The 12,682-nt window shown below is 33.8% G+C and overlaps 1 non-coding gene across 1 annotated transcript; it reads right to left on the bottom strand.

Annotated features, from left to right (window-relative positions):
- Window positions 1–9,834: 9,834 nt before the first annotated feature.
- Trnar-acg (transfer RNA arginine (anticodon ACG)) lies at window positions 9,835–9,907 on the bottom strand. Its single transcript has one exon. It is a non-coding gene; the product is annotated as a tRNA-Arg (tRNA).
- Between the last annotated feature and the right edge of the window lie 2,775 nt (window positions 9,908–12,682).

Below are 12,682 nucleotides of genomic sequence, written 5' to 3'. Positions count from 1 at the left end.
AAACAAGGATAGGCTCGCAACGTCTCTTCTGTGGGAGAGAGGTTGCAGGGTAGAGAAAAGGGCATTCCCCACTAAACCACGAAGTCTATTTTGTACTCTGTCAAGGCATGATAGGCTGTTTTTGGCAGCTCCTGACCAGATATGGCAACAGTATTCCATCCTTGGACGTACTTTTATATAGATAGAGAATTGCATCAGTAGTGAGATATCTTCTGGAGCGGTAGAAGGATCCCACCATCTTACCAGCGCCCTTGGCAACAGACTTGATGTACGTGTTCCATTTCAGATCAGGAGTAAAGGTCAAACCCAGAAGCTTGTCAAAACACGGGGCCTCACCCAGACAAGAGCCATCCATCACAATTGATGCCAGCTGGGGATCAGAGCGTTGATGATGTAAGGATAGGAGTTTAGTTTTGGATGCATTAAAGGTAACCAGCCACATCTTCCCCCACTGAACCACGTGCTCGAGATCAGAGGAGAGAGAATCCGAGAGAACTTTGTCATTTACAGCCTTTGATGTGTTGCCGTAGATGATCGTGTCATCAGAATAGATGTCAACGAATGATTTAAGTATGTGTTTAGGGAGGTCATTGATGTAGATCAGGAAGAGAGTTGGGCCCAGGATTGACCCCTGAGGGACTCCAGCATTTATATTGCAGGCCTCCGATTTTTGTCCATCAACCACTACTCTTATGAGCCTATCGGAGAGAAATGATTTAATGATTGAGTACGGCACAGTATTTTTGGTAAAAAAAGCAGCTTTGTTTTAGTACTAAATGTAAGCATTCATTTTTTACCCAATTCTACTACAGATTCGAGGTCACTTTTTTAAGCATTCAGCCATTGTCTTGCATGTGTTGGTATTCAATTGGCCTTCTTGGTACAGTAACTGAATATGTCAATGTCCATCTTTACCTAGTGACTTTATATAAATATAAAATACTGGCAGGTGCAAGAAGTTTGTTAAAACGGTAGTGAGAGCTCACTTTCTATGCAGCAGATTAACAGCATCTTCTATGTACTTATTCCAACTCATGTAATCAGGCCAAGGAGTTAAAACGTTTGCCTTTCAGGAAAGGTGCTATTGGCCAGGACAATCGGTTTTTGCAAAAATTTAGTATTGTTGTTAAAGGTAATGAATTTTATCTTGTTAGCATTATATTTGACCATTCTCGTTTGGCTACCTTCTACTACAGACTGGATATAATTTTCCAAGCATTCAGCCGTAGTCTTGCATGTGTTGGTATTCGATGTGCCCTGATGCATGATATCATTAGTAAATTTTATTTCAAACGTAAGCATGATAAACCAATAAAAATTCTATTTCAAATTTAAGTATTACAGATCAATGAAAATTTTATTTTAAATTTAAATGAGAGAGACCAATGTTAATTCTATTTCAAACTTAAATATGACAGACTAATAAAAAAAATTCTAAACTTAAGTATGGCAGGACAACGAAAATTTTATTACTTACGTGTGACAGAAAAAGCTAAGGAACAGTGTTTCCAACAAAAATTCTTGAATTCATTGAAAACAATTTTCATTTATTTAATCTGTGGATTTGTAATAAAGAATCTTACTTCAAATTGAAGTGTAACAGAGGCATCGACCGAGGCTTTAACAAATTTGTCAAAAGAAAGCAGTTTGGACTTGTTAGTATTAAATGTGACTATTTATTTTGGGACCCATTCTACAACAGACAGGAGGTCACTTTCACAGCATTCAGCCATTGTCTTACATGTTCTGATATTCAATTGACTTTCGTTGTACAGTAACTGGGTATATCAATTTTCATCCCTGCCTAGTAACTTTATATAAATATAAAATGCTCGTGGGTGTGAGGAGTTTGTTAAACCAGTAGTGGGAGGGAATCTACTTTCAATGCAGCAGACTTGGCAGTATCTTCTATTTACTTATTCCAACTCATGTTGTCTGAGAATGCTAGGCAGTGGAGTTTGGTCAGTCCATCTAAATTTACTGCGTTTAAAATGAATGCAGGAATAAAGGCGCGTGTAACTTGATTATGTATAGAAAGGACGTCATTTTTTCCATGCAGATATAAATTTTCGTTTACCCGTACAGCCTTAGTGAAATCATCTGTGCTTGATTAGATAGGTAATTATATGAATACATGATAAAGTATAAACTAGTTTATTCATCCATCTTGGATTAACTGTTTATTAACACTAAGATCTAAAGGAAGTAATTTTTGGTTGTTAAGGGATTACTACTGGTTTATCATATTGTTTTTTTTTGGGGGGGGGGTCAAAGTGAATCTGATGTCTGTTGACAATAGATCTTTTCAACTAATATTAAACACGATTGTGTGCATGCATCTATGTTACTTTTTGAAGAAAGTACGAAAAAGATGGCATTAAAGTTAGAAGAAGGTACAAAAACAGTGAGTTCATCAGAACTCATTCCGTAGATGATTTTGGTTTGCTTTGCTTTGTATGACAGCATATCAACTATCTATGGATTATTTAATGCTAACTAAACTTGTCCAATATAATTCTATAGGAAAAATAATTATTTATATTCTAAAAATACATTGCTCTTAGAAAACATTATTTCTTGAAAACATTAGTTGTTGAAAATAATACTATTTGAAAACATTACTATTTAAAAATATTACTTCTTGAAAACATTACTCTTTGAAAACATTAATATTTGAAAACACTCCTTGAAAACATTACTATTTAAAAATATTACTCTTTGAAAACATTACTCTTTGAAAACATTAATTTGAAAAACATTCTTCTTTGAAATCATTATCCTGTGAAAATATTTCTATCTAAAAACATTACTTTTTGGAAAAATCACTTTTTAAGAACATTTCTGTTTGAAAAAAATTCTATTCGAAAATATTATGCCTTAAATAATCACTCTTTGCAAATATTTGTTTTTGAAAACATCAATCTTTGAAAACATTACTATTTGAAAACAATTATATTTGAAAACATTACTTCTTAAACACATTACACAGTGAAAATGTTACTCTTTGAAAACATTACTATTTGAAAGCATTGCCCTTTAAAAACATTACTCTTTGAAAACAACAGTATTTGAAAACATTACTTCTTGAAACTAACTTACCTAACTCGTTAAAAATAATACTTTTTGAAAATATTACTCTTTAGAAAACATAAATCTTTGGAAACATTACTATTATAAAACATTATTATTTGAAAACATTACTCTTTGAAATCGTTCATATTTGAAAATATTACTCTTTGAAAATATTTCTCTGAAAATATAACTCTTTGCAAACATTATTATTTTAAAAGATTACTCCTTGAACACATTACTATTTAAAAACAACTATTTGCAAACGTTACTCTTTCAAAACATTACTCTTGAAAAATATTACCATTTGAAATCATTACTCAGTTAGAACATTACTATTTAAAAATATTACCTCTTTGAAAATATTACTCTTAGAAACCTTTACTTTTTTAAAACATTATTTTTTGAAAAGATTGCTTCTTAGAAAAATGCTACTTGAACACATTACGCTTTGAAAACATCACTCATTAAAAACATTAATATTTAAAAACATTAGTACTTAAAAACATTAGGGCTAAAAAAGATTACTCCTTAAAAATAATACTCTTTGAAAACATTACTCGTTGAAAACATTACTCTTTGAAAACGTTGCAATTTAAAAACATTACTTTTTGAAAACATCACTCGTTTAAAACGTTACTCTTTGAAAACATCAGTCATTGAAAAAATTATTCCTTCAAAGCATTACTTATAAAAAACATTACTCTTTAAAAAGTTACTCTTTGTGAACATTACTATTTAGACACATTCTCTTTGAAAACATTACTCTTTGAAAACATTATTATTTGAAAATATTACTTCTTGAATACATTACGCTTTTAAATTATTAGTCTTTGAAAATATCACTTTTTGAAAACATCACTATTTGAAAACATTACTCTTTGAAAATATTGCTCTTTAAAAATATTATTCTTTGAAAACATCACACTTTAAAACATTCCTCTTTGAATACATTACTCCTTGAAAATATTAACCCTTCAATACATTACTGTTTTAAAATATAACTCTTTAAAAACATGACTATTTGAAAATATTACTCCTTGAAAACATTACTCTTTGGAAACATTACATTTTGAAACATTACTATTTGAAAACATTACTATTTAAAAATATTACTTTTGAAACAATTACTCCTTGAAAACGTTACTATTTGAAAACATTAATCATTGAAAATATTACTCTTTGAACACATTAATCTTTGAAAAATTACTCTTTAAAGGCATCACATTTTTCAAAACATAACTCTTTGAAATCATTTCTTTTTGAAAATATGAATATTTGAAAACAGTACTCCTTAATAAACATTACACTTTTGAAACATTACTCTTAGAAAACATTACTTCTTTAAAACAAAACACTTTGAAAACGTAACTCTTCGAAAACTCTTTAAAAACATAATTCTTCCAAAACATTAATTTTTAAAAACGTTATTATTTGAAAACATTACTCTTTGTAAACATTATTATTTGACGAAAATTTCATCACCTTACAGACGCTAAACTTCTGACTGACCAACAATATGGATTTAGGCAAGCCCGTTCCACAGCAGACATCCTAACTGTAATCTCTGAACGTATATATTATTCACTGGACAAAGCGGGGGAGGGTAGAGCGGTAGCTCTAGATATATTTAAGGCTTTTGACAGAGTATGGCATGAGGGTCTCCTCAGTAAATCAGATCATACGGTATCACTGGTAGAATACTTAACATAATTAAATCCTTCTTAGATAAGAGAAAAATCCAGGTTGTCCTCGACGGTCGTACATCTAAACAATATGATATAAATGCAGAAGTGCCTCAAGGGTCTATCCTTGGACCTTTATCATTCCTAATATTCATAAATGACCTCCCCGACAAAATTGCCTCTGAGATGGGTATATATGCTGATGACACCACACTCTATAACAGGCACGACAGGAAAACAAATGAACACATATCTAAATAAATGGCAGAAACACTAGAGGATGATCACCAATCTGTAGTGGAATGAGGACAAAAATGAATGGTCACATTCAATGCTGTCAAGACTAAACTTGTTTCCTTCAATAATTACAAGAAACCTTTACTACCACCAATTGCAATGGCCAATGACTCTTTATCTGAGAGTACATCTTTCAAACTCCTTGGCCTAACATTCACAGGAAATATGAGTTGGAACAATTACATTGAGAGCATTGCGAGGACCGCTGCAAAGAAGGTGGGCTCTCTCTACCGTGCTAGAAAACTACTAACACCCGAAAATATTCTGTACCTCTATAATACCACCATTCGCCCATGTATGGAGTATTGTTGTCATATTTGGGCTGGTACATCTGCTACTAGTCTCTTGCTCCTAGACAATGTTCAAAGAAAGTCGCAAATCTGATAGGTCCTGAACTGTCATCTAAGCTTCAGCCCCTGTCCCATCGACGAAATGTTGCATCCCTCTGCCGGTTTTACAAGTATTTTAATGGTGAATGCTCTGACGAACTGCAAGCACTTGTGCCCCCACGCCGTAAACACCCTTGACAAACCCAACAGGCAGCTAAATTCCACCCCCGACACAGTAGAGATCCCTAGATGTAAAAGATCTTTTTACTCCAGTAGTTTCTTCCCCAGAACCGTTACCCTTTGGAATTCCATTCCAGGTCCCTGCTTCCCCAACTGTACTGACATGCAGAAGTTCAAGTGTAACGTGAACCGACATCTTGCTGCCCAACTCCCGACATAGTACCCCAGTAGCTGTTGCCCCTGATAGTAGCCCCCTACACCAAAGTGGCAATGTGCCTTGTTTGGGGTGAAAATGTAACTAAAAAAATACTATTTTTAACATTACTCCTTGAAAGTATTACTCCTTGAAAGTATTACTCCTTGAAAGTATTACTATTTGAAAACATTACTATTTGAAAACATTACTCTTTGTAAACATTACAATTTTAAACCACTACTCTGCAAACATTACCATTTGAAAACTTTAGTCTTTGGAAAAAAATACTTTTTGAAAACATTATCATTTAGAAGCATTAATATTAGAACTCATTACTCTTTGAAAACATAACTTTTGAAAACATTACTCCTTTAAAACATTAGACTGTGAAAGCATTACTTCTTCAAAACATCATTCTTTAAAAAAAGTACTCCTCCAAAGCATTACTTTCTGAAGACATTACTCTTCAAAAACATTACTCTTTGAAAACTACTTTTTGAAAACATAACTCTTTGTAAACATGACTGACTGAAAGCGTTACTGTATGAGAACATCAATCTTTGAAAACGTAACTATTTGAAAACATTATTCTTTGAAAACATAATTCTTTGAAAACATAATTCTTTGAAAACATAATTCTTTGAAAACATTATTCTTTGAAAACAACTTTGAAAACATTATTCGTTGAAAACATAATTCTTTGAAAAAGTTTATTTTTGAGAACATTACTATTTAAAAACATTACTCTTTGAAAATATTACTTCTTAAAAACATAACTCTTTGAAAACATTACTCTTTGAAAACAGACTCCTATAAAACATCACTCGTTAAAAACATCACTCATTAAAAACATTACTCATTAAAAGCATTACTCATTAAAAACATTATTACTTTGAATCGTTACTCATTACTTTTGGAGAATATTCACACCTAAGTTCGGAAAAGGCTGTGACAATCCCTCAAACCACAGAGCAAACACACTAGTTTTGTTTTGTTTGCAATGAACTTCTAAAATATAATTCAATAACTTGGGTGATTATTCATTTTTCTAGAATACATAGCTTTTAGATAACCAGAATACATTGCTTTTAAAATAGATTGCTTCAAGAATACATTGATTTCAGAATACATTGCTCCCAGAATTCAGTTCGCTTGTTAGAAAATTTCGCATTGAAGTGGAAACATTATCTCTAAAAGGGAATTCTACAGAAAGAGGAAGGCATTACTCTCAGAAAACACTACTTAAAAAAACATTACTTCTTTCAAAACATAACATTTTAGCATTAGTGAACTTCCTTGTTTTCAATATGATTAATCCTCATTTACCACATTCTAGTATCTATTTTGGGAGAATAATAAATAAAAGAAAAAAATAAGGTTTTTATTTTTGGAGAATAAAATCGAATAATACAATGTGGATTGAACTTATAGATACTAGGGCATTGCGTGACCAACTGATTGATCGAATTAGGCCTCTTCAACCTCTCGATTAGCTGTAGAAGATTTCAAGAGGAACAATGGCTGAGCCATCAGGATCCCATTCCACAGTTTCATGGGTAGCCACCTACAGCTAACAGATGGCTCTATTTTAGAAGGGGAGATGCCCCTCTGCATGGGGTTACTAGTGTTGAATTCATGACCCATTCTGTGGAAGAATTTGCAAAACAAGCACAGGGATGCAGCACTACAACGTTTTAACAGCGACTAAAACTTGGTAGAGAGTCCAGGATAAAAATTATTTTTTGCACCTTGCCAAAGAAGTGGAGGGAAATGGTTTGGGCAACATTTCTTAAGTGGCAACAATAATCCATGCATTGACCAATGGTGATCATGTAGGAATATAAGATACTGATAGGTGTGAACATTTTCCTAGCTTAGTAGAGAATGACTACCTTCTTGGCAGGAGATTTAAATTTACCGAGCCAGTATTAAGTGCGAGTGTATGTGCGCGTCTATGTAATTTTATGAAGATGGGAGAAATTATGAAAAAATGATGGCATTCAAATTTGAAATTATTCGCCTTTGTATTACAAAGAAGATGCAACTTTCCTTTCTTCTTTCCTTTTTATTGAACCACTTTTCAATCTTGTCATAAATAGAACAACTTCGCCTCCAAACTGATAATAGTGACCAATTGGCAGCTTTGAACAATGGACGCTAATTGTGTATTGATCTGGAATGTCAAATTGTAGGTTAATTTACCGTCGTCTGCCGGTGGAAACAGTATGGTTGAAATTTATGACCAAACGAAGTGAGATAAATATTTTACAAATAAATTTTAAACGTTAAATGAAATTTCACAAATATTAAATGTCTGGAGACTGTGGATAAACATTTTGTAGAGGCAGCTGCGTCTGTAACTATTTGACTGAGCTGGCTTGATGTGAAGAAGAAAATAAGGTCACCAAAGTTTCAAATAAAATACCAACTTCTACTCTATGATTAAATCAACTTTAGACAAGCGTTTGAATAGTAGAGCAACACAAGCATAAAAGACAAGTAGGTTCAGCAGGCAGGCTTTAGCTGTGACCCAACCACATATAGTGGTCGGATTGTACAGTAATAACAGATATAATAGAGCTGAGTTACAGCTTTTATTATGTGAACAATCTCGGACAATTCCCTATTGCCTTTCTCACTCCATTTGTTTCGTTAACGACTCAAGAAAACAAGAAAAAAATAACTTCAGCTGAGCGAATTTGGAATGTATAATAACATTTTGATATTTATATTGTTTTGCTAATTCGAGAGAATGGTAGTGAGTATTGCTTTGGGTTCACTGAAAGCTGGGATGACCTTTGAGATCAAGGACCAGAATTGACTTGACGTGAGAACTTGTTATTAGGAAATTGCATGATTACATAATGTGGCAGTGACCAATCGATGAATAATGGAGTATTACGTAGTGATTGCTGATTGGTAGGGGAAAAACAGCTTGGTTTACCAGACCCACTCTGGTATCCAATACAAAAACATCCGGGCGAGCAAATTTTGCCAGAGTCTGAACTAGCTCCCAGCTGCCGACACCTCCTCCCCCACGCCGTCCACTAACCTCGTTCTCACTGACCAGCAGGCGACGGGAATATTAAAAGAGAGAGAGAGAGAGAGGGAGAGAGAGAGAGAGAGAAGAAACAAATCGTAAGTCAAAGATAGATTTTCCTTTTTTTTTAAACTGACTGTTACATGCAAATGTAAATATTGTAAAAATGCATCTGAAATGTAATTACACTGTATAATACCAAAACATTGTAGTTATAAGTTTTATTTGATAATATAATTCTTGTAAAAACAAGAACTGACGACTTATTTATTATCTACGAGATTTATAACTTAACTATCAAGTTGGACAGTCCACTCGAATTATTTTCTTTCGGTAGATAGTGAGCAGAAAGTGCACTTACTCTAGTGCCGGGAACAGGCTGTGGATTAAAGATCTAAATGAAACACAGCATGGGGTGCGCGTCACACCTATTTCCCTGGAGACTTTAAATTGTTTTCCTTCGTTTTTTTTTTTTTTTTTTTGCAGACTACCGATGGAAAAGGAACAATCAGAATCGCACATCAAACTCTGTCCTCGTATAGACGATCATGGCCAAAATCGGAATCACCTAGAACTGCACTTAAATACCAGTGAACACTCCTTGGAGATTTCGTGAGGTTACAAGCTATAGAAAGAAAATCACATTCCTGAGTCGCATTTAATCCAGCCGACCATGTCAAGGGACAAGAATATGTGATACTTATGCAGAATACGAACTATGCTGAAATAATAAAGTTATTATTTAGAAACTCATTCTTAACATGGGAAGGGGGATTTTTTTTTTCACGATTCTGTTTTTTACTGAACAACTAGCAGCTGCGCCGTGTCAGCACACACAACGCCGAGTCAAACACAAAATCGAGTACATTCGACATCAAGTACACTCAACATCGTCTTACCATCAACGCTTACCTTGTGAACTCGTAGAGTATGTGAAATTGCCAAATGCACAAAACAAAATCACTGAAAAAAACAAAAATACCTTAACTACGGGTAACTATAATGAGTAAACGGATAAAAAGATGGTTAAAATTATTACGAACTTGCCAGGATTCGAACCTGGAATCTTCTGATCCGTAGTCAGACGCGTTATCCATTGTGCCACAAGTTCTGTCCTATGCCGAAAGATGTTACCGCGACTGTATACAGACAGTGCTAAATGCCGTTGACATGGGCAGGTAACTTTTTCGACAAAACGAAACGGCCCCAAACCCGTATTTCGGGCTTTTTGTGTGATTCGGCGTTGTTCGTTACAAATCATATTCAGATAAGGATAATCTAGGGAAAAATTCAGGGAAAAAAAGAATTTTTCAATTCGGTGCATCCGTTCTTAAGTTTTATTGGTATATATATATATATATATATATATATATATATATATATATATATATATATATATATATATATATACACACACACACATAAATAAACATTTAGAATTTTATTAATAGTATAGATTTAATGAATAAAAGATGCCATTAAAATTGAATTTCAGTTTAAAATTCTATCTAAAAATAGCACGGTTTGTATTCTGCATAAGTACTGAAGATGTTCTTAGCGTCCAATTTCCACGACGCCAGTTCAGGAACTGTTTGTATTTTAATGCCAGGCTTAGTGGAAAAAGGTAGAGGATGCGCATGCACAGAAATAGTCTATCGCTCACGTCATTATGCAAGTCAGGGGAAAACAGTACTAACGGTATTATATATTATTACTACTGTATAGCTGGAATCTGCATATATGTGTGTCTTGTATGCATATGGGTTTGTTTATCACATCTAGTGGCTATAATGTTCCTCTTTTCTTGTACGTATGGCTCGTATCTCTGCAGTGTTTAATAAACGTATGTGTTTTATAGATGATCTAAACGTATATGTTATATACCTGTGTGCATATAAAGTGTTCATCTAAATAACGTGTAATGTTTATACTTAGGGAATCGAGTGTGTATACATATTGAATCACACAGTTCACAAAGATACCTTTTTGTATAGTTCTTTTTCCCGCCGGTTGTTTTTGTCGTGAAATCCTGTAATCGAAGACACTTAACTCTAAGGAAAACCCATAACAACGAGTTATATTTTTATATGGCCTTTATTCGTTTGTATGGATGATCCTTTTTCTAGAACATTCTTTCTGTTACTATTTACAAATATCAATCACAATCATAATAATAATCGTCCAACTAACTTGGCGTTGCCTGGACCAACTACACAACAGTACAATAGGAAATGGATTTTAATCATGTGATTTTACAAATGTTTCAACATAACACACGCATTTTCAATTAGTAAAAGCTTCTTTTTTTTTACCATTTTAAACATTTTTACTTGACCTCCAAACAAGTCATATTGCCACTTGGATTTAAAGAGCTACTATTTGGGACCGTGTCTACAATGATACTATGTAGGGAGTTGCACCGCGAGATATCTGTTCCCATTAATCTGTTCCCATTAATCTGTTCCCATTAATCTGTTCCCATTACATATTCAGTTAGTAAACTTTTTTTTTTCAATTATTAAAACATTGTTACAAAACATCATCTAAGTCTAAATAATTTTAATCATTTAGCTAGATTTTTTTCTTTAAAATGCTATATCGTAGAATAACTATTCACGGAGCTATATATTAATATTGTAGTACCTTTAACGTGTAAGTACGTAGTATCTTACGGCTTCCAGGTTATAAATTATTCGATCGTAAGATCCTATTTATTAAAAAGAAGGATAGAAGATGATAACATGCTACGAACATCAAATTAGTATATAGATATTAAATTAGTATATAGATATCAAATTAGTATATAGATATTAAATTAGTATATAGATATTAAATTAGTATATAGATACGCTAATTTAATGTCCATTATATGTTATTACCTTCTATTCTCCCTTTTAATAAAGAGGATCTCCCGATCACCGACGACGCAATGTAAAAAATAAATAAATAAATAAATAAAAAAAAATAAATGATGTCGCTTTTGAGCCATACGTGAAACTAAAATATACCTTCTTGGTCTTCTGGCTAGAATTCAAGGGTAATATCTGTTCTGTCTAAAGATGGCATAATGATATCGTGAGATTTCCATTCACACCGGGCGTCCATATAAGGGAAATATGTCACAGAATCCTATAAGGATATTGGAAATAAACCGTAATAATATATGATATATTCTGACACTACATTAACCAGATTATTTAGATAAATACTTTTACAGTTTGGCCTTTTTGGTCAGGATCAGAGTGTAGTATCTGTTCTTCAGATGCTGCAAGCTATGACTAGCTATGACTAGCAAAGACCAGATGTGGGGGCAACCCCACATGCCTGACCTTTAACCAGCTCCCATTTCCCACCTCTCGGGAGCTGGTCCCCTTTTACCCTTCCCCCTCCCTTCACTCCTCACATTAAAAATCGGCCTTGTGCCTAATTTGCTCGGTGGGGGAGCAAATAAATACCATCTGTTCTTCAGATGCTGCAAGCTATGACTAGCTATTACTAGCTATGACTAGCAAAGACCAGATGTGGGGGCAACCCCACATGCCTGACCTTTAACCAGCTCCCATTTCCCACCTCTCGGGAGCTGGTCCCCTTTTTCCCTTCCCCCTCCCTTCACTCCTCACATTAAAAAATCGGCCTTGTGCCTAATTTGCTTGGTGGGGGAGCAAATAAATACCATCTGTTCTTCAGATGCTGCACTTCTATTTCTTGTTCTCTTTCAGTGGAGGAGAAATCCTTCACGACTGAGACAATTTTTATTTTTGTACCTTTTCTCCACGTTAAAAAAACGACCCCGGTGTCTAACTCTGTCCCGTGGGGAGGCATAGTAAATAGGTACAATAATATTGTAGGGTCTCCATTCAGGCTGAATGTCTACAGAATGCCCAAT

Source organism: Euprymna scolopes, chromosome 31 (genome assembly GCF_053919585.1).
Source record: "Euprymna scolopes isolate OS-2025 chromosome 31, ASM5391958v1, whole genome shotgun sequence".
NCBI classification, from domain to species: Eukaryota; Metazoa; Mollusca; class Cephalopoda; order Sepiida; family Sepiolidae; genus Euprymna; species Euprymna scolopes.
This window is presented reverse-complemented; position numbering and strand designations above follow the sequence as displayed.